This window comes from Epinephelus lanceolatus, chromosome 15 (assembly GCF_041903045.1).
Source record: "Epinephelus lanceolatus isolate andai-2023 chromosome 15, ASM4190304v1, whole genome shotgun sequence".
NCBI classification, from domain to species: Eukaryota; Metazoa; Chordata; class Actinopteri; order Perciformes; family Serranidae; genus Epinephelus; species Epinephelus lanceolatus.
In genome coordinates this window covers 5,881,767-5,907,311 of record NC_135748.1, presented here as the reverse complement: position 1 = coordinate 5,907,311, position 25,545 = coordinate 5,881,767, and the positions used below count along the sequence as shown (strand labels likewise).

Below are 25,545 nucleotides of genomic sequence, written 5' to 3'. Positions count from 1 at the left end.
GTCCATGGGAGGAGTCAGTAGATTTAATGCCTATATTGTGTTCTCATTAGGTAAGAGCTTCCAACCACGAAGGGACTTGAACCCTCAATCTTCTGATCCGAAGTCAGACGCCTTGTCCATTAGGCCACGTGGTCCCACATTTCATGTTTACAAATTGAAAAGTTCCATGGTTTAGCTGCTAAGTAGGAGATAGTTTACCACTGTAGCAAAGACCAACATATAGCTTGCTTCTGTGGAGGGGAATTAGGTTGAATGGTAGATGGCAGTCTCGCATTTGAGACTCACTGGAGGTTACGCCCACATTCTCCATAAAAATTCTTTCCTGCAGAGCAACATACATCTTCTCATATCAAACTTTATATCAGAGCCTGAGAGATGGAAGTGATGACACATAGATCCTCATCTATGGCTGGTATGGGGATTGATCCCATGATTGTGACATTACTAGTGCCTTACTCTAACCATCAGAGGTAACTGGCCAGTTTCTTGGTCTTTTTTGGTAGCAAAATAAGAAACCAAACAAAAGAGACTCCATTTGGGACTGTTAGTAAGGTGGGGTCACCTTCCAAGTTAGCATTAGGAAATTAATTCAATTGGTGGATCACTCACATTGCATGGGAATGTTAATAGAATTAATGCCTACATCCTGTTCTGATCAGGCAAGAGCTTCCAGCCACAAAGGAACAGGAATCCTCAATGCTCTGATTCGAAGTTAGACGCCTTGTCGATTAGGCCACGTGGTCCCACAAAATTTAGTGTTTATGCTTGAAAAGTTCCATGGTTTAGCTGCTAAGTAGGAGATAGCTAACCATTGTCATAAAGGCAAACTGTATGGCTGCTGGTTCGTTAGCTTCTGTGGGGGGGAAATTACCTGAATTGGTAGACCGCGTATGAGAGACTTTGTGGAACGAATACCCACCTCCTACAGAATATTTGTTTCCTGCAGAGTAGCGTATGCCTTCTTCTATCAAACATTGCATCATAGCCTGGGAGGTTGAAATGTCACATTTGTTTTTAATCATTGGCCAGTATGGGGATAAAGCCTTGACCTTGACGTTTTTGGCAGCACACTCTAACCATCTGAGGCAACGGCTTCCCAGGTTGGTGTCAGTGGAGGGGAATCACTTTAATTTGAGGACCGCTCGCTTCTCATGGGAGACTGAGTGGACTTAATGCCCAAGGTCTCCACAGAATAATCTTCTTATATCAATGTCTGTAGAGAAAACTGAGCCATGGAGCTCATTAAGCATTAGTTCTTGTCATTGGCCAGTATGGGGATTGAACCCATGACCTTGGCGTTATTAGCACCACGCTCTAACCATCTGAGCTAACGGGCCATGTTCTGAAAGCTGTTGGTGGTAAAACTTTTCTCAAACTGCTAAGACAGAGTACAAAAGGATGTAGCTCCATTTGGGATATGCAGTGAGGTGGGAAAACCTTCCAGGTAAGAGTTGGTAAAGGGGAATAACTAATTGGTAAACTGCACATGTTGCATGGAACTGTTAGAGAATTGAATGTCTACTTTCTATACTAATCAGACCAGAGCTTTCAAACAAAAAGGGATTCAAACTTTTTACCATCTGATCTGAAGTCAGACGCCTGGTCCGTTAGGCCATGTCCTCCCTAAGAAGTTATTAATTTATACAATTAAAAAGTTCCATGGGTTTATCTGACACGTAGAAGATAGCAAGCCATTGTCATTAAGAAAAGCTATATATCTTATAGTTTCAGAACCTGACACATGGAGGTCAGGACACATGGATTCTTATCTAAGGGCAATATGGGGATTGAAACCATGACCATGGCATCATTAGCATCCCACTCAAACCACCTGGGTAATCAGCCGATGTCTTCTTTGTTGCAAAATCTGCCTCAGAGGCCGTTTACACGTTGCCGGCTATTTTCATAAACGGACATTTCACCGTCTCCGTTTTCAAAAAGATCTTCGTTTACACTTACCCGTGTATATATACACAAGAGCATGCCAAACCTGTAGGTGGCAGTGTAACGAGAAGCTCAAGCCTTCCATGTATCCATTGTCACCATAGCAACATAGGTCGCACTTTTTACACAGGCGCAAGTTCCGGCGCATACTGTGACGTGGGCTGCCTATAACTCCGTTTATCTGCGTTTATCTCAGTTTACATGCAAACGCGCAACCGGAGTTTTCCAAAATCTCCACTCTGGCCGGAGTTTTTAGAAAGACTCGTTTTCAGAGGAGAAATCTCCGTTTGCGTGTAAACGAAGGGCACAAACGAAGGAAGATGTCTCCGTTTATCAAAATCACTGTGTACGTGTAAACGGCCTCTCAGAATTGAAGCACAAACATTTAGTTTGGTGGCCAACAGTGGAGGGGAATTACCTTAATTGATGGATCTCTCACGGTCCATGGGAGGAGTTAGTAGAATTGATGCCTATATTGTGTTCTCATTAGGTAAGAGCTTCCAACCACGAAAGGACTTGAACCCTTAATCTTCTGATCCGAAGTCAGACACATTGTCCATTAGGCCACGTGGTCCCACATTTCATGTTTACAAATTGAAAAGTTCCATGGTTTAGCTGCTAAGTAGGAGATAGTTTACCACTGTAGCAAAGACCAACATATAGCTTGCGTCTGTGGAGGGGAATAAGGTTGAATGGTAGATGGCAGTCTCGCATTTGAGACTCACTGGAGGTTACGCCCACATTCTCCATAAAAATTCTTTCCTGCAGAGCATCTTCTCATATCAACCTTTATATCAGAGCCTGAGAGATGGAAGTGATGACACATAGATCCTCATCTATGGCTGGTATGGGGATTGATCCCATGATTGTGACATTACTAGTGCCTTACTCTAACCATCAGAGGTAACTGGCCAGTTTCTTGGTCTTTTTTGGTAGCAAAATAAGAAACCAAACAAAAGAGACTCCATTTGGGACTGTTAGTAAGGTGGGGTCACCTTCCAAGTTAGCATTAGGAAATTAATTCAATTGGTGGATCACTCACATTGCATGGGAATGTTAATAGAATTAATGCCTACATCCTGTTCTGATCAGGCAAGAGCTTCCAGCCACAAAGGAACAGGAATCCTCAATGCTCTGATTCGAAGTTAGACGCCTTGTCGATTAGGCCACGTGGTCCCACAAAATTTAGTGTTTATGCTTGAAAAGTTCCATGGTTTAGCTGCTAAGTAGGAGATAGCTAACCATTGTCATAAAGGCAAACTGTATGGCTGCTGGTTCGTTAGCTTCTGTGGGGGGGAAATTACCTGAATTGGTAGACCGCGTATGAGAGACTTTGTGGAACGAATACCCACCTCCTACAGAATATTTGTTTCCTGCAGAGTAGCGTATGCCTTCTTCTATCAAACATTGCATCATAGCCTGGGAGGTTGAAATGTCACATTTGTTTTTAATCATTGGCCAGTATGGGGATAAAGCCTTGACCTTGACGTTTTTGGCAGCACACTCTAACCATCTGAGGCAACGGCTTCCCAGGTTGGTGTCAGTGGAGGGGAATCACTTTAATTTGAGGACCGCTCGCTTCTCATGGGAGACTGAGTGGACTTAATGCCCAAGGTCTCCACAGAATAATCTTCTTATATCAATGTCTGTAGAGAAAACTGAGCCATGGAGCTCATTAAGCATTAGTTCTTGTCATTGGCCAGTATGGGGATTGAACCCATGACCTTGGCGTTATTAGCACCACGCTCTAACCATCTGAGCTAACCGGCCATGTTTTGAAAGCTGTTGGTGGTAAAACTTTTCTCAAACTGCTAAGACAGAGTACAAAAGGATGTAGCTCCATTTGGGATATGCAGTGAGGTGGGAAAACCTTCCAGGTAAGAGTTGGTAAAGGGGAATAACTAATTGGTAAACTGCACATGTTGCATGGAACTGTTAGAGAATTGAATGTCTACTTTCTATACTAATCAGACCAGAGCTTTCAAACAAAAAGGGATTCAAACTTTTTACCATCTGATCTGAAGTCAGACGCCTGGTCCGTTAGGCCATGTCCTCCCTAAGAAGTTATTAATTTATACAATTAAAAAGTTCCATGGGTTTATCTGACACGTAGAAGATAGCAAACCATTGTCATTAAGAAAAGCTATATATCTTATAGTTTCAGAACTTGACACATGGAGGTCAGGACACATGGATTCTTATCTAAGGGCAGTATGGGGATTGAAACCATGACCATGGCATCATTAGCATCCCACTCAAACCACCTGGGTAATCAGCCGATGTCTTCTTTGTTGCAAAATCTGCCTCAGAAATGAAGCACAAACATTTAGTTTGGTGGCCAACAGTGGAGGGGAATTACCTTAATTGATGGATCTCTCACGGTCCATGGGAGGAGTCAGTAGATTTAATGCCTATATTGTGTTCTCATTAGGTAAGAGCTTCCAACCACGAAGGGACTTGAACCCTCAATCTTCTGATCTGAAGTCAGACGCCTTGTCCATTAGGCCACGTGGTCCCACATTTCATGTTTACAAATTGAAAAGTTCCATGGTTTAGCTGCTAAGTAGGAGATAGTTTACCACTGTAGCAAAGACCAACATATAGCTTGCTTCTGTGGAGGGGAATTAGGTTGAATGGTAGATGGCAGTCTCGCATTTGAGACTCACTGGAGGTTACGCCCACATTCTCCATAAAAATTCTTTCCTGCAGAGCAACATACATCTTCTCATATCAAACTTTATATCAGAGCCTGAGAGATGGAAGTGATGACACATAGATCCTCATCTATGGCTGGTATGGGGATTGATCCCATGATTGTGACATTACTAGTGCCTTACTCTAACCATCAGAGGTAACTGGCCAGTTTCTTGGTCTTTTTTGGTAGCAAAATAAGAAACCAAACAAAAGAGACTCCATTTGGGACTGTTAGTAAGGTGGGGTCACCTTCCAAGTTAGCATTAGGAAATTAATTCAATTGGTGGATCACTCACATTGCATGGGAATGTTAATAGAATTAATGCCTACATCCTGTTCTGATCAGGCAAGAGCTTCCAGCCACAAAGGAACAGGAATCCTCAATGCTCTGATTCGAAGTTAGACGCCTTGTCGATTAGGCCACGTGGTCCCACAAAATTTAGTGTTTATGCTTGAAAAGTTCCATGGTTTAGCTGCTAAGTAGGAGATAGCTAACCATTGTCATAAAGGCAAACTGTATGGCTGCTGGTTCGTTAGCTTCTGTGGGGGGGAAATTACCTGAATTGGTAGACCGCGTATGAGAGACTTTGTGGAACGAATACCCACCTCCTACAGAATATTTGTTTCCTGCAGAGTAGCGTATGCCTTCTTCTATCAAACATTGCATCATAGCCTGGGAGGTTGAAATGTCACATTTGTTTTTAATCATTGGCCAGTATGGGGATAAAGCCTTGACCTTGACGTTTTTGGCAGCACACTCTAACCATCTGAGGCAACGGCTTCCCAGGTTGGTGTCAGTGGAGGGGAATCACTTTAATTTGAGGACCGCTCGCTTCTCATGGGAGACTGAATGGACTTAATGCCCAAGGTCTCCACAGAATAATCTTCTTATATCAATGTCTGTAGAGAAAACTGAGCCATGGAGCTCATTAAGCATTAGTTCTTGTCATTGGCCAGTATGGGGATTGAACCCATGACCTTGGCGTTATTAGCACCACGCTCTAACCATCTGAGCTAACCGGCCATGTTTTGAAAGTTGTTGGTGGTAAAACTTTTCTCAAACTGCTAAGACAGAGTACAAAAGGATGTAGCTCCATTTGGGATATGCAGTGAGGTGGGAAAACCTTCCAGGTAAGAGTTGGTAAAGGGGAATAACTAATTGGTAAACTGCACATGTTGCATGGAACTGTTAGAGAATTGAATGTCTACTTTCTATACTAATCAGACCAGAGCTTTCAAACAAAAAGGGATTCAAACTTTTTACCATCTGATCTGAAGTCAGACGCCTGGTCCGTTAGGCCATGTCCTCCCTAAGAAGTTATTAATTTATACAATTAAAAAGTTCCATGGGTTTATCTGACACGTAGAAGATAGCAAACCATTGTCATTAAGAAAAGCTATATATCTTATAGTTTCAGAACTTGACACATGGAGGTCAGGACACATGGATTCTTATCTAAGGGCAGTATGGGGATTGAAACCATGACCATGGCATCATTAGCATCCCACTCAAACCACCTGGGTAATCAGCCGATGTCTTCTTTGTTGCAAAATCTGCCTCAGAAATGAAGCACAAACATTTAGTTTGGTGGCCAACAGTGGAGGGGAATTACCTTAATTGATGGATCTCTCACGGTCCATGGGAGGAGTCAGTAGATTTAATGCCTATATTGTGTTCTCATTAGGTAAGAGCTTCCAACCACGAAGGGACTTGAACCCTCAATCTTCTGATCCGAAGTCAGACGCCTTGTCCATTAGGCCACGTGGTCCCACATTTCATGTTTACAAATTGAAAAGTTCCATGGTTTAGCTGCTAAGTAGGAGATAGTTTACCACTGTAGCAAAGACCAACATATAGCTTGCTTCTGTGGAGGGGAATTAGGTTGAATGGTAGATGGCAGTCTCGCATTTGAGACTCACTGGAGGTTACGCCCACATTCTCCATAAAAATTCTTTCCTGCAGAGCAACATACATCTTCTCATATCAAACTTTATATCAGAGCCTGAGAGATGGAAGTGATGACACATAGATCCTCATCTATGGCTGGTATGGGGATTGATCCCATGATTGTGACATTACTAGTGCCTTACTCTAACCATCAGAGGTAACTGGCCAGTTTCTTGGTCTTTTTTGGTAGCAAAATAAGAAACAAAACAAAAGAGACTCCATTTGGGACTGTTAGTAAGGTGGGGTCACCTTCCAAGTTAGCATTAGGAAATTAATTCAATTGGTGGATCACTCACATTGCATGGGAATGTTAATAGAATTAATGCCTACATCCTGTTCTGATCAGGCAAGAGCTTCCAGCCACAAAGGAACAGGAATCCTCAATGCTCTGATTCGAAGTTAGACGCCTTGTCGATTAGGCCACGTGGTCCCACAAAATTTAGTGTTTATGCTTGAAAAGTTCCATGGTTTAGCTGCTAAGTAGGAGATAGCTAACCATTGTCATAAAGGCAAACTGTATGGCTGCTGGTTCGTTAGCTTCTGTGGGGGGGAAATTACCTGAATTGGTAGACCGCGTATGAGAGACTTTGTGGAACGAATACCCACCTCCTACAGAATATTTGTTTCCTGCAGAGCAGCGTATGCCTTCTTCTATCAAACATTGCATCATAGCCTGGGAGGTTGAAATGTCACATTTGTTTTTAATCATTGGCCAGTATGGGGATAAAGCCTTGACCTTGACGTTTTTGGCAGCACACTCTAACCATCTGAGGCAACGGCTTCCCAGGTTGGTGTCAGTGGAGGGGAATCACTTTAATTTGAGGACCGCTCGCTTCTCATGGGAGACTGAGTGGACTTAATGCCCAAGGTCTCCACAGAATAATCTTCTTATATCAATGTCTGTAGAGAAAACTGAGCCATGGAGCTCATTAAGCATTAGTTCTTGTCATTGGCCAGTATGGGGATTGAACCCATGACCTTGGCGTTATTAGCACCACGCTCTAACCATCTGAGCTAACCGGCCATGTTTTGAAAGCTGTTGGTGGTAAAACTTTTCTCAAACTGCTAAGACAGAGTACAAAAGGATGTAGCTCCATTTGGGATATGCAGTGAGGTGGGAAAACCTTCCAGGTAAGAGTTGGTAAAGGGGAATAACTAATTGGTAAACTGCACATGTTGCATGGAACTGTTAGAGAATTGAATGTCTACTTTCTATACTAATCAGACCAGAGCTTTCAAACAAAAAGGGATTCAAACTTTTTACTATCTGATCTGAAGTCAGACGCCTGGTCCGTTAGGCCATGTCCTCCCTAAGAAGTTATTAATTTATACAATTAAAAAGTTCCATGGGTTTATCTGACACGTAGAAGATAGCAAGCCATTGTCATTAAGAAAAGCTATATATCTTATAGTTTCAGAACCTGACACATGGAGGTCAGGACACATGGATTCTTATCTAAGGGCAATATGGGGATTGAAACCATGACCATGGCATCATTAGCATCCCACTCAAACCACCTGGGTAATCAGCCAATGTCTTCTTTGTTGTGCCTCAGAATTGAAGCACAAACATTTAGTTTGGTGGCCAACAGTGGAGGGGAATTACCTTAATTGATGGATCTCTCACGGTCCATGGGAGGAGTTAGTAGAATTGATGCCTATATTGTGTTCTCATTAGGTAAGAGCTTCCAACCACGAAGGGACTTGAACCCTCAATCTTCTGATCCGAAGTCAGACGCCTTGTCCATTAGGCCACGTGGTCCCACATTTCATGTTTACAAATTGAAAAGTTCCATGGTTTAGCTGCTAAGTAGGAGATAGTTTACCACTGTAGCAAAGACCAACATATAGCTTGCGTCTGTGGAGGGGAATAAGGTTGAATGGTAGATGGCAGTCTCGCATTTGAGACTCACTGGAGGTTACGCCCACATTCTCCATAAAAATTCTTTCCTGCAGAGCATCTTCTCATATCAACCTTTATATCAGAGCCTGAGAGATGGAGGTGATGACAAATACATTCTTATCTATGGCTGGTATGGGGATTGATCCCATGATTGTGACATTACTAGTGCCTTACTCTAACCATCAGAGGTAACTGGCCAGTTTCTTGGTCTTTTTTTGGTAGCAAAATAAGAAACAAAACAAAAGAGACTCCATTTGGGACTGTTAGTAAGGTTGGGTCACCTTCAAAGTTGGCATTAGGAAATTAATTCAATTGGTGGATCACTCACATTGCATGGGAATGTTAATAGAATTAATGCCTACATTCTGTTCTGATCAGGCAAGAGCTTCCAGCCACAAAGGAACAGGAATCCTCAATGCTCTGATTCGAAGTTAGACGCCTTGTCGATTAGGCCACGTGGTCCCACAAAATTTAGTGTTTATACTTGAAAAGTTCCATGGTTTAGCTGCTCAGTAGGAGATAGCTAACCATTGTCATAAAGGCAAACTGTATGGCTGCTGGTTCGTTAGCTTCTGTGGGGGGGAAATTACCTGAATTGGTAGACCGCATATGAGAGACTTTGTGGAACGAATACCCACCTCCTACAGAATATGTGTTTCCTGCAGAGCAGCGTATGCCTTCTTCTATCAAACATTGCATCATAGCCTGGGAGGTTGAAACGTCACATTTGTTTTTAATCATTGGCCAGTATGGGGATAAAGCCTTGACCTTGACGTTTTTGGCAGCACACTCTAACCATCTGAGGCAACGGCTTCCCAGGTTGGTGTCAGTGGAGGGGAATCACCTTAACTTGAGGACCGCTCGCTTCTCATGGGAGACTGAGTGGACTTAATGCCCAAGGTCTCCACAGAATAATCTTCTTATATCAATGTTTGTAGAGAAAACTGAGCCATGGAGCTCATTAAGCATTAGTTCTTGTCATTGGCCAGTATGGGGATTGAACCCATGACCTTGGTGTTATTAGCACCACGCTCTAACCATCTGAGCTAACTGGCCATGTTTTGAAACGTGTTGGTGGTAAAACTTTTCTCAAACTGCTAAGACAGAGTACAAAAGGATGTAGCTCCATTTAGGATATGCAGTGAGGTGGGAAAACCTTCCAGGTAAGAGTTGGTAAAGGGGAATGACTAATTGGTAAACTGCACATGTTGCATGGAACTGTTAGAGAATTGAATGTCTACTTTCTTTACTAATCAGGCCAGAGCTTTCAAACAAAAAGGGATTCAAACTTTTTACTATCTGATCTGAAGTCAGACGCCTGGTCCGTTAGGCCATGTGCTCCCTAAGAAGTTATTAATTTATACAATTAAAAAGTTCCATGGGTTTATCTAACACGTAGAAGATAGCAAACCATTGTCATTAAGAAAAGCTATATATCTTATAGTTTCAGAACCTGACACATGGAGGTCAGGACACATGGATTCTTATCTAAGGGCAGTATGGGGATTGAAACCATGACCATGGCATCATTAGCATCCCACTCAAACCACCTGGGTAATCAGCCGATGTCTTCTTTGTTGCAAAATCTGCCTCAGAATTGAAGCACAAACATTTAGTTTGGTGGCCAACAGTGGAGGGGAATTACCTTAATTGATGGATCTCTCACGGTCCATGGGAGGACTCAGTAGAATTGATGCCTATATTGTGTTCTCATTAGGTAAGATCTTCCAACCACAAAGGGACTTGAACCCTCAATCTTCTGATCCGAAGTCAGACGCCTTGTCCATTAGGCCACGTGGTCCCACATTTCATGTTTACAAATTGAAAAGTTCCATGGTTTAGCTGCTAAGTAGGAGATAGTTTACCACTGTAGCAAAGACAAACATATAGCTTGCTTCTGTGGAGGGGAATTAGGTTGAATGGTAGATGGCAGTCTCGCATTTGAGACTCACTGGAGGTTACGCCCACATTCTCCATAAAAATTCTTTCCTGCAGAGCATCTTCTCATATCAAACTTTATATCAGAGCCTGAGAGATGGAGGTGATGACAAATAGATTCTTATCTATGGCTGGTATGGGGATTGATCCCATGATTGTGACATTACTAGTGCCTTATCATCACTGACTCCGGTTGAGTTTTAAAACTCCGGAGTTGCGTTTGACTGTCTTGGTTGTAACGTTACACTCGCTCTCCTCTTCCGTGTATCTAACGTTACCTTGCCAACAGCTACGTCTATCATAGACGTAATGAGGACGTAATGGAGGAGGGGGGAGTAGGCATTTGGAGGGAGGTGGAGTTGTGGATGTTCAAACTGTGTTGTGCTGTGTGAAATGCAAGAAGGGTAAGAGTAGCTTTAATGCCTGTAGCAGTATGATATGCTGCTGTGGCTGAATGCAGGCGAGCCTTGAATAATTTTGAATAGTTTTGAATAAAATCTGATTTTCATGTAGGTGCAATCTCACAGCAGAAAAACACACTTGGAAGCAGCTTAAAATGAAATATAAAAACATCACTCAAACAGGTAAGGCATATTTGACTTGGCCATGACTGTACCTTTCTTTAGTTTGATTCATATTTGATTTATTAAACAAAGTAGCTTAAATAACCTGTCATTCAGTGGCTATTTCATTATGTACTGTAGGCCACTAGTAATTTAATACCCCCAAAAATACTGTTTCAACTTGTATGTCCTCTTGCCTAATATCCTGCTTAGTAATATTCGAGTTCTACTCAGCCAACATAAAGAAGGCAGAGGCCGCAAAACGTCACCAACATCATATAAAAAGCTACTATTCCCAAAAAAACGTAGCCCGATGCACATTTGCTCTGATGAAAACGCACGTCCGTGTTGTGTCAGATTTGATATGCGTGGCCGGTAAATGATAGAGCCTAATGAAAAAACGGTAGGGGAGAGTGGGGTGAGATGTGCCAGTTTTTACTTGAGGTGACTTTAAAGAGAGGGCATGGCAGTAATGCGTACAACTAAAATATGTACATATATTTCAGGATGTGGGGCATCCCTGGGAACAACCACTTTGGATCTTAAATAAACTGTTTAAAAAATATGGCTTTCCAAAAAAAAGTGGTCTCGTGGCACAATTTGCCCCTGATGCGGAGTGAGTTGTGCCTTTGGAGAAAATATGTTGGGGTAAATTGTGCCATTGATTATTGAAGTAAAACAGAACATTTTCATCTAATATACTGTAATGCTGTATCAAAGCAAGACAAATTCAATACCAAATTACTTAATAAAGCTTTTTTTAATAACATCAAATGCCAATTTTAGCAGTAGATAACATGTTGAATACATGAAAGATAGGCTAGAAGTAGGTCTACATAATATTTAACATTTTCAGAATAAAATTAAGTTAAACCTGAAGAAAATCAACTGCAATTCTCAGAACCAGGCTACAACACAACATGCCACTTGTCAATGCTGCAATATTCTTCAACAAGGCCTATTTAAAATGTTAAGAACAAGATGAAATTAAAAATGAAGGCTCCAGGTCATAAATGTCGACTCCTGGCCAGTAGAGTGTGTGTGTGTGTGTGTGTGTGTGTGTGTGTGTGTGTGAGTGTGAGTGTGAGTGTGAGAGAGAGAGAGAGAGAGAGAGAGAGAGAGAGAGAGAGAGAGAGTGTGTGTGTGTGTGTGTGTGTCTGATGGCTCAAAAGCTGCAATCTTCAACAAGGCCTATTTACAGACCTTCCCCTGTTGCACCTCTCTCACTGCTCTGTCCAACTCCATAAGAGGGGTTGAACCCCTGTCTGTCCTTTTGTAAAGGCATGGCATTATGGCTTTTGGTCTAAAATCAAAAATGTCACATCATTTTAGTGATAAAATAAAATAATTCAATAATTACAATAAAATAATATGTTAATCATAATCATCAGTGGGGATGAGTTGTGCCACTGGCACAACTTAACCCAGGCCTTTTGGCACAAATCACCCCATCCCCACCATTTTAGCAAACTTGTATCATCCAGCAGTTTAGAGCTAACATCATGCTAACAGTATAGCCTCATATTGTAGCTTACTAAAGTACTAACTCATGTATGAAATGTTTTCAAACTTATCTATAATTGTTCAGACACAACAATCAATAAACCATGATCATAAAAAAATCACTTTGAATGGCAAAAAAACAGTTTTTTGGACTTAAATCTGCTTACCTCTTGTGCCATGTGCCTCTTTTCTCCACAGGCTGAGTAAAATAGATGCCTCTTCAAAAATATGAGGTCACATGACCAATTTCTTCTATGGTTTTCTAGAAACAAGGGGTGGCACAACTCTCCCACTGGCACAAATCACCCCACTCTCCCCTACCGTTCAAACAGATATTCATTGGGGAAGACAGCACATCTAAACGGGTTCTGAAGATCCTCTCCCGACGTAAAGCATTGTGAATTAATTCTGCCTCGATATCGATCACATTTCCTACATACGAACAACCCATGTGTGTCTGCCAGCTTGCTTCAGGCTCAGCAGTAGGGAGGAGACAGGGTGAACTCAGGGTTTCTTATAGAAAACCTGCCAGCGAGCAGGTTAGGTTCACAGAGTCAGTTGCCATGGTGATTGACTCAGATTTGACTTACCTCTCTGTCTGGAACTGAAAACCCAGAGTTTCCCTCATTTCAGGGTTAACATAGCTACTCAGAGTTTTCACTAAACCTGCTTTCTGGAATACCCCACAGGTATGCACATCTTAGTGTTTACATTCGGCTCTAACAATAGCCTGTTAGCCCGGGTACTAAACACCTCACCTGTCCGTTTTTCGTTGCAGACCCTGAACGTATCACCAGCGCACCAGATAGGCCTACCAGATACAGTGCAGAGCCTCCTCGTCTTTCTCCTCTCACTGAGAGGACGACCGCCGATCGGGACCTGTGGTTGAACTCTCTGAACGTTAAGATAAGTTCGGGAAAACTGCTGCTTCGCCTACCCTCGGTGTGCGGTGGCTGCTTTGCCTGGGGCTGCTCTGTCGCCCTGCTACATAGACTACAGCTGCTGTGCTCGCTGCTATCTGCTTCGCTCGCCGCTTGCTGCCGCTGCTGCTGCTGCTTACTATTGTGACTGTCTTCTTCAAGTCACTGCTCGGCCCCCGGTCCTCCGGCGTCAGGCTTTGTCTCCTAGCGGCGGGCTTCAGTGGCAGTTGCCCAGTCGGGACTGTGTGTGTGTGTGTGTGTGTGTGTGTGTGTGAGTGAGGGTGTGTGTGTGTGTGTGTGGGTGCATGGTATTTTTGAGTGCATGGTATTCTTTTAAATTTGTTGGTCACTTATTTAGTTTTCATCTCAATGAAATGATTATGTTCATTTGTTGATTTAGTATCTCTGGCCAGAGGCCCTTTTCTTTGTTTACTCTTTGTTTTTTTGTTGTTTGCTAAGTTGTTAATAATGAAATCGTTTAATTGATTTTTGTTTCATAATTTCTATTGAGTTTCAGTCCTAGGCTGTTAATACTTTTAGTTTTTTTTGTGTTTGGACATCTGTTATTATACTTTTTTTATAAGGGATTTACATCAGTTTATATTGTGTTAAACTAATTGTGTTCTCCCCTCTCCCTGTAGTCGCTGAGAGCCAACGGTGGTGGCAGTGTCCCGGGTGGTTGTTTCCCTTCGTTTGCTGTGTGATCCTGGTTTTGGTTTTCTATGCTGTGTGAGTGTCACATACCAGTGGGGTGCTCCTCATTTATTTTAGACTTCCTTCCCCCAGTTTGCCCTTCACTGTCAGTAAGCCTCAGCCACTGGAGCAGGGTGTAACAATTTAGTTCTTTTAAATCATTTTTAACATATTTTGTGACGAACAATTAAATAAATTTGGTAATATTTGTTAAACTTAGAACCACGTCTCCTGCTCTTCCTTGTACAACTTACCTGTGTGCCTTTCCATTTCTATTTCTTATTTAAAACTCCTGGGGTGAAATTCTCAGAGTGGTGTTGTCGGTTTTCTTTTCAAATTTCACAAGGTTAAATCTTTGCAATAACCCTTTATCTCCCTCATACTGCCACACCTATATTCTGTTCTGATCAGGCAAGAGCCTCTAGTTATGAAGGAACATGAATCCTCAATCCTCTGATTTGAAGTTAGATACCTGTTTTAGCTGCTAAGGAGGAGATAGCTTACTACTGTAGTAAAGGCAAACATATAGCTTGCTTCCCATGTGAGACTGAGTGGACTTAATGCCCACATTCTCCTTAATATATTTGTTTTCTACAGAGCAGTAAACATCTATTTATATCAAACTTTGTTTCAGAACCTGACACATGGAGCTCAGGACACATGGGTTCTTATCTAAGACCAGTATGGGGACTGAAACCATGACCTTGGCTTTATTATTATCACACTCAAACCATCTGGGTAATCAGCCGAAGTCTCTTATGTTGCAAAAATTGAACTCAGAATAAAGAAAACGGGCACGCAATTTAGTATGTTTTATTTAGTGGTCTGGCTAGTGTTAGTGGAGGGGGATTTTGTTCTGTCTCTGTACACTACTGACAATGAGCGGTTTTGTCGTTAAGCTCTGGATTCCCACTGACGGCGACAATAAGTTTGTTCTCCGTTTCACATTCTGGGCGATATCAGGAAAATGACAACATACGACATAAAACGACATAACATCACGCAAAGTTTTTGCTGAAGTTTAAGTTTGCTCCACAGTTCAACTCATGCAGAAGCATATTCACATCATTGCACTGACTTTATATGTCATCACACCATGCAAAAAATCACTTTTTGAACACACCTTAAGACAGCATGAATCATGTAACCCACAAAACTGTCAATAACGTGACCCTAGTGGTCACAGACTGCCTGGACACCCTTGACAGGAACAGCTTACTGTTTTGGTAGTCGTGACCATCTGGGCAGCTGGGACATAATTCTAATGTGGCTGCTGTCTATTGCCCCAGCCAAGCAAAACCATTGCCGAAGGCAAACAAACTTTGAGAGGACAGCCACCATCTCACCCACCGTCCTATGGCTGACCCTGTGGACAGTCAAAAGAGGCCTATCAAAATCCCTGGAGACAACCCCATAAGCAGAGCAACTGGCCAGCCACATCAAGAACACCAGAGTCTCCAAAGTCGGGCCCTGTCCACCCTGCCTCTCCATCTCCAGGGCCACCAGGAACAGCTGTTGCAAACTCAGTTTGTGGTGTAGATTTAAATATGGTAGTCTGACCTTAAGTGTGTTGATTTGGAAGTCTGAACAGTATTTGGTTTTGCCTGCTTATATGAATTAAATAAATGAAACAAACCTTTAAAAAAAGAGGGGAAAAAAGCTCAGAGTCAGGAAGTTCAAAACCTGACACACCAATGCATTCAAATACTTCAAAATATGTAGTTGAAGCCTTCAGCACTGCAGGTGACAGCAGCTCTGCAGATGGCTGTCAGAGATCAGGATTAGAACAGCAGAAAGGATTCAGGTGAAGAACGGGCCGATTTATGAGAGAATCGCCAAAGGACTGACTAGCCTACACGTTTTGTTACTTGCTCACGCCCCCCATTGCCCCAAAAAAGGCACATTCTGTATAAACAAATTAGGTAGGCGCCATTTTGCCGCACTCCCCGATTTTGTTTTTATGCTGCCAATGCTGAAAAAAGACTGATTGGGCTTTCCTGCAAATTTGCACAATTCCTATCTAAAAAGGGCTATTGGCTGAGAACTGGTGTTCAAGTTTCTCAGCATACAACCATTTAGCTTCCATCACCGCCTTTCTAAACCTGTACTTTGACTCTTTAAACCTCTTCTTGTCCCCACTCCTGAATGCCTCTTCCTTCAGCCGCCTCAACTGTCTGAGTTTAGGACTAAACCAGGGTTTGTCATTGTTATACCTCACCATGGTACGTGATAGTATACAGCAGTCCTCACAGAAGCTGATGTATGATGTCACAGCCTCTGTGTTCTCATCTAGACTATTGGTGGCGGTCCTGAAAACATCCCAGTCAGTGGTGTCCAAATACGCCTGAAGATCCTCCGCAGCATCACTGCTCCACTTCTTAGATGACCTCACAACAGGTTTACAGAGCTTTAACTTCTGCCTGTATGAGGGAATCAGGTGGACGGTGTTGTGGTCAGAGTGGCCCAGTGCAGCGCAGGGGCGGCATGATAGGCGTTGACAGTTATTCTTCTCTCTGGTCGGAAATTTTCTAAACTGTTGGTATTTGGGGAGTTCATGGGTGAGGTTACTTTTGTTAAAGTCACCAAGGACAATAACTAAGGAGTCTGGGTAAGTCCGCTCCACACACAGTACCTGGTCGACGAGCGTGCGCTGTGCCTCTTGCACGTTGGCTCTGAAAAGTTGGAAGCCTGCCTGCACAGTATGAGACCATTTGTACTTGCGTGTTTTAAATAATAATGTTGCTGTCATACAGCATGTGTTTGTGAAGTACTGATCATACGAGCCTATCCCAATTGGGCTAGTTTACTTAACAAATCAAATCCAGATTGACTACACAATTCTTACGCGTGACATGGATTGTATGGGTGGTGATGTATTTCCTGGTCGGTCTGAGTCAAAGGTCCCAAGCTGATTTGTATTCCCACATAGCTCCTGATTCAAACTGCGATCTCTTGCAGTCATTAGGTGCTCCAATTGTCTCCTAATCAGAGTTGGGTTAGAGTACTTTCATTACTTTTTGCAGTAATGAGTAACCTAACGCGTTAGTTTGATGTTTGAGTAATCAAATACTTAAGTACATTTTCAAACAAGACATCAGTTACTTCCGTTACTTTTAGAACGCTGATCCTTCAGCTCTGAAACAGCAACGGCTGTCGTTTGGTTCTAATAACAGAGATAACGTTAAACCTATCAGTCTGAAAGAAGCCACAGAGCTTGTGGTTCGCTATGTGGTCGGAGAAATGCTGCCGTTGTCTATGGTGGAGTCTAAATAGGTGGAGTAGGACTCGCTGACAGACATATTTCAGACTCAGGACTTGCATTATGCCTGGTACACGCTACACGCTGGTACTCACCAATTATCCCCGGTCGTCTTTCACGGCATGTGTGATGTCATCTGGTTATTCTTGTCCTATTTTTATTTCACTATTATTTGAGTCACTGTGTCTGTTCATGTGCCAGCCGACATGTTGTTGTAGTCACCTAAAAGCGCCAGCAGATGGCAGGAGCTACATTTGAAGCGCCATAAGTAAACTATCAAGCTACTGTATCTTCCACAGGAAGTTCTGACAAATGTTTCAGAATAAAAGTCTATTTAGAAAATGGAGGGATTCTCTCAGCTGAGGTTATAAGGGGCTTTTAGTTTGAAATGACGGTGCGATATGTTAACTTTACAAAGACAACGGAGCGGATAAAAAGTAAATATATAAACACACAGAGGGATTAATAAATAACGGACCGTCTATAATGTAGTTTCTTTCAAATGAAGCTGGGAGCCTCTGCAGTTGTGGTGAGTAAAAGCCCCGCCGCTTTTTGTTAATGTATTTACTTAATGTCTGACCGTGAGGATGTACCATTGTTTAGTTAGCTTGATGCTAATGACAGTAACGTTAACTCAGCGGGTTGACAAAGTGCCTCTGCTGTTTCACACCATCATTTCCCCCTTTTACTCTGTGTGGTAACATCCCTAGAGGAAATATTAAAAATGCTGGGGTGTTGTTGTCATACAGTTGTCTACGGCAGCAGATCGTTCTGTGTTTCTACTGGTCCAAGTGATGGCTGTGATGGGAGAATTGGATCTCAGTGAAGGGCAAGTGGTCCATAACTTTAATTTTGGAGACAAAAAAATGTAGGCTTAGCACCCTGTGTGGTCCATTGCCCAACAGGAAATGTAGAATACTCAAAAGTACTTTAAAAGTGCTTGAGTTACTTTTCTCAGGGAGTAATGTTGAAAGTACTTTTAAAGTAATTGAGTTGCTTTACTCAGGGAGTAATGCAGTAAAGTAATATAATACATATATATTACATATTACCAGTTACCTTAATTTTACAGTTACTTTTAAAGTTACTTTACAATATTACTCTCTGTGTAGAGTAATAAGTTTCTTATTACAGTACATTTGTGGTACTTTGACCAAAATGCACACAGAAGAACTAATGTTCATTTTAAATGGATGAGGGTCATGTTGTTACAGCAGCTAGTCAGAAGTACAGAAGCTCCAGTTTATTACAGTTCATTTCAAATCTAGTGCTGCACATGTCTGACCCGTTCATGCATTCACATACAGTGCTTACCACTTTGTATTAAAATCAACTACTTATATTAATAATAGCGCGATGATATAGAGCAAGTAAATAGCCTAAACCTTTTTAAATAAATGAATAGCCTTGGACAAAGGGAGGGTCAGGCAGAGGATCAAAGTCTAGGCTAATCATTATGAGATATGGATCAATATTTGTGGGCCTATGATATGAAACACAATAAACAAATGTTGAGGTTAGCAAAACAATCTGAATGCCGTGTGAGTCAGTCACTATGACTAATTAACTTATAAAATTAGTCTTTTTTTTACATTCACATTCCTGCACACATTTTAACATTTACATTCCTTCACTCATTCTTTATACATTTACACTTGTTCATACATTTACAGTCCTTCACACACTCTTTGTACATTTACATTCCTTCAGACATTTAAAGGGCCAGTGTGTAATATTTGGCATGGTTTATTGTCAAATCTGAATCTGAATATTCTACCCATTAATATGTTTATATAAGTGTATAATCACTATAAAATAAAATTCATTTGGTTTTTGTAGCCTTATAATTATGCTTTATATATATTTTATATATATATATATATATATATATACACATACATACACACACACATATATATATATATATATACAGTACAGGCCAAAAGTTTGGACACACCTTCTCATTCAATGCGTTTTCTTTATTTTCATGACTATTTACATTGTAGATTCTCACTGAAGGCATCAAAACTATGAATGAACACATGTGGAGTTATGTACTTAACAAAAAAAGGTGAAATAACTGAAAACATGTTTTATATTCTAGTTTCTTCAAAATAGCCACCCTTTGCTCTGATTACTGCTTTGCACACTCTTGGCATTCTCTCCATGAGCTTCAAGAGGTAGTCACCTGAAATGGTTTTCCAACAGTCTTGAAGGAGTTCCCAGAGGTGTTTAGCACTTGTTGTCCCCTTTGCCTTCACTCTGCGGTTCAGCTCACCCCAAACCATCTCGATTGGGTTCACGTCCGGTGACTGTGGAGGCCAGGTCATCTGCCGCAGCACTCCATCACTCTCCTTCTTGGTCAAATAGCCCTTACACAGCCTGGAGGTGTGTTTGGGGTCATTGTCCTGTTGAAAAATAAATGATCGTCCAACTAAACGCAAACCGGATGGGATGGCATGTCGCTGCAGGATGCTGTGGTGGCCATGCTGGTTCAGTGTGCCTTCAATTTTGAATAAATCCCCAACAGTGTCACCAGCAAAACACCCCCACACCATCACACCTCCTCCTCCATGCTTCACAGTGGGAACCAGGCATGTGGAATCCATCCGTTCACCTTTTCTGCGTCTCACAAAGACACGGCGGTTGGAACCAAAGATCTCAAATTTGGACTCATCAGACCAAAGCACAGATTTCCACTGGTCTAATGTCCATTCCTTGTGTTTCTTGGCCCAAACAAATCTCTTCTGCTTGTTGCCTCTCCTTAGCAGTGGTTTCCTAGCAGCTATTTGACCATGAAGGCCTGATTGGCGCAGTCTCCTCCTAACAGTTGTTCTAGAGATGGGTCTGCTGCTAGAACTCTGTGTGGCATTCATCTGGTCTCTGATCTGAGCTGCTGTTAACTTGTGATTTCTGAGGCTGGTGACTCGGATGAATTTATCCTCAGAAGCAGAGGTGACTCTTGGTCTTCCTTTCCTGGGTGGGTCCTCATGTGTGCCAGTTTCGTTGTAGCGCTTGATGGTTTTTGCGACTCCACTTAGGGACACATTTAAAGTTTTTGCAATTTTCCGGACTGACTGACCTTCATTTCTTAAAGTAATGATGGCCACTCGTTTTTCTTTAGTTAGCTGATTGGTTCTTGCCATAATATGAATTTTAACAGTTGTCCAATAGGGCTGTCGGCTGTGTATTAACCTGACTTCTGCACAACACAACTGATGGTCCCAACCCCATTGATAAAGCAAGAAATTCCACTAATTAACCCTGATAAGGCACACCTGTGAAGTGGAAACCATTTCAGGTGACTACCTCTTGAAGCTCATCGAGAGAATGCCAAGAGTGTGCAAAGCAGTAATCAGAGCAAAGGGTGGCTATTTTGAAGAAACTAGAATATAAAACATGTTTTCAGTAATTTCACCTTTTTTTGTTAAGTACATAACTCCACATGTGTTCATTCATAGTTTTGATGCCTTCAGTGAGAATCTACAATGTAAATAGTCATGAAAATAAAGAAAACGCATTGAATGAGAAGGTGTGTCCAAACTTTTGGCCTGTACTGTATATCTCTCAAGGGCCTTGCTTTAGAGAGGTTGCCATCTTGCGCCGCCATGTATGTAAGGCAGCCCGAGCAGACAATCCAGCCAGCCAGAGAACGCGTTTCGCTTGTATAAATAAACCAACGAAGACAGCAGGAGGAAGGAAGGAGGAGGAGGAAACAGTAGAGAGTGTTAGTAGTTCGTCGATAGAGAGTAGTGAAAAGTTTTTTTAGTTATAAAGTTTGGGAATGGACCACACTTACCACGCAACAGGAGAGAATGAACCCGAACTGTCATCTGCGAGGAAAAGAAGACGCAACTTCACTCCTTGTGATGCACTCTCTGCGGCGCTTTTCCTCCTGATGATATCTCCCCAACGATGGTAGCACCGAATCCCATTCTGTGCAGCAAAATGGGAGCGGAGGATTCAGCCTCTCTTCTCGCCCGCTCAGTGTACTCCGGCTCTCATCTGTATGCTCCGGCTCAAACAGGTATGGCTCTGGGTCTGTGTCCGCTACAAGAAACGCTTCAAAATCGCGTTCAAAGTCGTCCATTGCAGCTACTATAGTCCGGAGATATTGCTAGGCTAAATAAACAGCTGAGCTCTGTTTACAGGCTATGCTGTCAGTCAGTGTGCGGGCTGGAGATTGGTGGAGCAGAGAGGGGAGGGGGGGTCCCCGCTAGGTATTGTAAACAAGTATGTGTGTATGAAGTGTGTGTGTTACGCTATAAGAGTCAGAGTTTGGGACGGAGTCTTTTACGTGCTACCCCGTGGAGTGTTACCGGAGTTTTTGGAGAGCTCAAATAAACTGGCCTTTTCCCCGAACGCTCCTCTGGTCTCCTGCCCATGAGTGATTCATTACAATATCGTAACATGGTTTAGATTTCTAAATAAACATTCACCTCGTCGCTAGATAGACCTACTCCTGAAAAACTCATGTCTGCGCAAGGCTTTTTGTCCCTACGAGGCCACCGTCGTTTACCCGACGGGAGGGGTGAGCGAGTGAGCCCTGCAATCTAGAATTTGACCACTGATGTCACTGTTTTCAACCCATTTTACACACTGGCCCTTTAATACAATTTATACATTTACATTCCTTCCTGAATTCTTTTCACATTTACATTTCTTCATGCATGCAGAAAGGCATGAAGAAATGTAAATGCAAATGAGAGGGCTGTCCAAAGTGTGTCATGGGGTGAACTTTTTGCCTATTGGTTGATTGACACCTGAGTGCATGGATCGACTATACATGCCTTGCTCCCCACAGCCACAGCCAGCTTAGAGTGAACCTCAGAGAACTGTGATGGCTGGGGCCGCTAGAGGCTCGGTCTCTGAACTTCTCAGAGAGGCAGCAGAGAGGTTGGAGGAGTTGGAGCATGGTAAGTATGAAATACTGAAATGTGACTGAAATGCAGACAGGTTGGAGGAGTTTAGTGATGGGCAAAGCAGTTCTTTAGATGTTACTGAATCACTAGAATCAGTTCATTAAAAAGATTCGTTCAAAAGATTCGTTCACCGAATCGTTCAGTGCTTGGCAGGAGGAGCCCTGACTGTGTACTGTGTAGTCCGACTCACTGAACTGATACACAGCTGAGCTGCTGCTGCGTCTGCCCTGCATTGGTAAGTCTCATTACTGGCCAGCCTAACGTTTTCAGTTTGTTTATCCGGAAACTAAGTCTGTTAAAACAATGGGGAGGTGTGTGATTGTGTTCATGTGGCTTGACTCCTGGCTACATTAGCCGTTAGCTTGGAGAAAATGGTTCCTCTGAAAGTGTATTACTGAGAAGAAATGATTTGAATCCCTCAGGGATCGGGGTTACGTCATTCACCGAGTGATTCGTTCACCGAGTGATTCATCACGCTGTAGGCAGTCCCTCCCTGCACCCTGGCTGCCTCATGAGTGATTCATCATTCGCACGGACCAAATCGGCAGTTCCACTCCCAGCCAGCACGCAGATTCATTCTTTTGAACGATTCGTTCGCGAACGACAACACTGGAGGAGTTGGAGCGCGGTAAGTATGAAATACTGAAATGTGATGTTTTTTTCTTGCGTCTGTTGAAGATTTCTTGACTTACTTTCTTCATACACAACATCCACTGCGGATGCAACGCATGGAGGGGCGGGAAGTCAGAGGAGCACGAGCACCTGTAAGTTTGCTAACGCTAAGCTCTTGGGGGTTTCATTTCCTCGAGCACAGGTTAGCTAAGCTAACCCATGGATTAACCCAACTGTGGTGCTTTCACACATATTAGTGCGCTGTCTTGGTCCACACCTGCAAAATTGATACATTTCAGTTCTTAAGGTTCGCGTTTACACACATTTGTTTTCGGTCCAAATGCCGCAATACTTGCGGAGAGTCATGACGACTGACCAAGAAAAGATGCAAAAGCGACTGGATGCGCTTACGAGTTAGGAGAAGTAAACTGAAACCATGGAGACACAACTACGCGGATCTGTAGTGGCGTTGGTCACTGTATTCTACATGTTTTGTTCCACTTTCAGCAAATTATACAGTTTGTGCTCTGAAAAAAAAATTTTTCACATGCGTTCTAGAAGTCGTGGATTTGCAGAAACTGATTACATACAATGTACATGAACCATTACAGAGAAGGTCTCAACTAACATTTTTTTTATTTGTGTTCTCAGCATAGTGTAGTTAGTTACAGCACCATAGTTTGGTTAATCCATGGGCTAGCTTAACTAAACTGTGCTAGTGGAAATGAAACCCCTGAGAGCTGAGTGTTAGCAAACTTACAGGTGCTTGTGCTCCTCCGCCTCCCCTCCCCTCCATGCGTTGCGTCCGCAGTGGAAGCTGTGTATGAAGAAAGTAAGTCAAGAAATCTTCAACGGACGCAAGAAAAAACATCACATTTCATACTTACCGCGCTCCAACTCCTCCAACATGTCTGCTGCCTCTCTGAGAAGTTCAGAGACCGAGCGTACAGCGGCCCCAGCCATCACAGTCCTCTGAGGTTTCCTCTAAGCTGGCTGTGGCTGTGGGGAGCAAGGCATGTATAGTCGATCCATGCACTCAGGTGTCGATCAACCAATAGGCAAAAAGTTCACCCCATGACACACTTTGGACAGCCCCCTCATTTCTTCATGCATTCATTCTGCATGCATGAAGAAATGTAAATGTGAAAAGAATTCAGGAAGGAATGTATAAATTGTATTAAATGTGTGAAGGACTATAAATGTACAAAGAATGTGTGTGGGAATGTGAACGTAAAAAGAAAAGACACATTTTATCAGTTAATTAATGCCTACATTTATTTTTTTATGCATTTTGGTGCAATTTAATGGCATATTTAATTGACTCATTTATTATTTATGTATTTATTTTTAATTGGCAGTTCCAGTCCTCCATAGGTAACACATTATGTGACATTGTAAATGTAATAACATCACCCAAATCCTGTTGGGAACGCTTTATATTAGGCTAGTTTGTTACTGCTAAAACATAAAAAAAAAATTACTGTAATGAGTTACTTTTGTAGCATGTTACCCCCAACACTGCTCCTAATGGTGCCTTAAATGATCCAGATTGGAAAAAGGACAAGATGTTGAAAAGTATGGTACATAGAGCTAATTTTTCAAAGTGTTTTTTAATTTCTGTGATTCGTTCTGAAGCCTGAAGACAATTCTTGTTCCTAGCTTTAGTTGCTGGCTTCACTGACACCTGATCTCACAACAGCTTCAGCCTCTACAATGAAAACCAGTGCAAACCAGAAGTAGATGAGAATTAAGCACTTATTCCTCAGGTGAAGGGCTCATTGCATGGGTCAAACAGTCGCAGTAAAAAATCAAAAAATGCAAGGCTCCTTCAAAAACACACCAAGGCACACTGTAAAGTCTGTAAAGTTAAAATGCCTTTATTTTACATGGCAAAATGAATCAAAAAAGAGTTAAAAAATGACCAACGCGTATCGACCAACATAGGTCTTCATCAGGGTCAGACAGGAGTAACTTGCACACCTATGCTGTGTTACACTGATGAGTTCAGTAGGCGGGAAGTTCCCTGTTAAGGCACACACCCACTGGCCAGACACCAAGTGTATCCAAGTGAAAAAATGAGGGTGGGGAACAAAAAAAAAAAAAAACACAAAGAAGAAAAGAGAAATGTAAAAAAATAAATAATAATAATAATAATAATTTAAAAAAAAAAAAAAAGAGGAGAAGAAACAAAACTAGGGAGGAAGGGGAATGAAAAGAAGTGGAAAAGTGAGAAAAGGGAATAAATGTAATGTGGCTATCAATTCAGGATGGACCTGCCCTGCGTTCCAAATCGCATACTTCTCCTATATACTTTTAGTATGTACTGCAGCTGCCCTTAAAAAGTATGTAGTGTAGTATGCAGTATGCATGCAGTATGCATACTATTGGGACACACTACATCCGCCATCACATCGCTCCCTGAACTCCGACCCTCTTGCTCACTTCCGCCGCCGTCCGTAGCGCCACATTTGAATATTTTATGTTGTTGTACTTCGGAGATGCAGCAAATCTCCTCTCGTCGAGCCCGCCAGAGCTGTGCATACCGTTGGAGGTGCCAGAGAGCTCTGTTGCTGTTATGTTGTCATGTATGTTGTTGTTTCTAATAAACAGTCCCAAGCCTATTATTAGTGACCTGTCTATTGAACT

The 25,545-nt window shown here is 42.3% G+C and overlaps 9 non-coding genes across 9 annotated transcripts; all 9 read right to left on the bottom strand.

Moving 5' to 3' along the window:
- Nucleotides 1–61: 61 nt before the first annotated feature.
- On the bottom strand, nucleotides 62–134 carry trnar-ucg (transfer RNA arginine (anticodon UCG)). The gene has a single exon. It is a non-coding gene; the product is annotated as a tRNA-Arg (tRNA).
- Nucleotides 135–1,263: 1,129 nt separating this feature from the next.
- trnai-aau (transfer RNA isoleucine (anticodon AAU)) lies at nucleotides 1,264–1,337 on the bottom strand. The gene has a single exon. It is a non-coding gene; the product is annotated as a tRNA-Ile (tRNA).
- A 2,303-nt stretch (nucleotides 1,338–3,640) lies between these two features.
- trnai-aau (transfer RNA isoleucine (anticodon AAU)) lies at nucleotides 3,641–3,714 on the bottom strand. The gene has a single exon. It is a non-coding gene; the product is annotated as a tRNA-Ile (tRNA).
- A 1,874-nt stretch (nucleotides 3,715–5,588) lies between these two features.
- trnai-aau (transfer RNA isoleucine (anticodon AAU)) lies at nucleotides 5,589–5,662 on the bottom strand. Its single transcript has one exon. It is a non-coding gene; the product is annotated as a tRNA-Ile (tRNA).
- A 672-nt stretch (nucleotides 5,663–6,334) lies between these two features.
- On the bottom strand, nucleotides 6,335–6,407 carry trnar-ucg (transfer RNA arginine (anticodon UCG)). Its single transcript has one exon. It is a non-coding gene; the product is annotated as a tRNA-Arg (tRNA).
- Nucleotides 6,408–7,536: 1,129 nt separating this feature from the next.
- Nucleotides 7,537–7,610, bottom strand: trnai-aau (transfer RNA isoleucine (anticodon AAU)). The gene has a single exon. It is a non-coding gene; the product is annotated as a tRNA-Ile (tRNA).
- A 665-nt stretch (nucleotides 7,611–8,275) lies between these two features.
- Nucleotides 8,276–8,348, bottom strand: trnar-ucg (transfer RNA arginine (anticodon UCG)). The gene has a single exon. It is a non-coding gene; the product is annotated as a tRNA-Arg (tRNA).
- A 1,123-nt stretch (nucleotides 8,349–9,471) lies between these two features.
- Nucleotides 9,472–9,545, bottom strand: trnai-aau (transfer RNA isoleucine (anticodon AAU)). Its single transcript has one exon. It is a non-coding gene; the product is annotated as a tRNA-Ile (tRNA).
- Nucleotides 9,546–10,217: 672 nt separating this feature from the next.
- On the bottom strand, nucleotides 10,218–10,290 carry trnar-ucg (transfer RNA arginine (anticodon UCG)). Its single transcript has one exon. It is a non-coding gene; the product is annotated as a tRNA-Arg (tRNA).
- Between the last annotated feature and the right edge of the window lie 15,255 nt (nucleotides 10,291–25,545).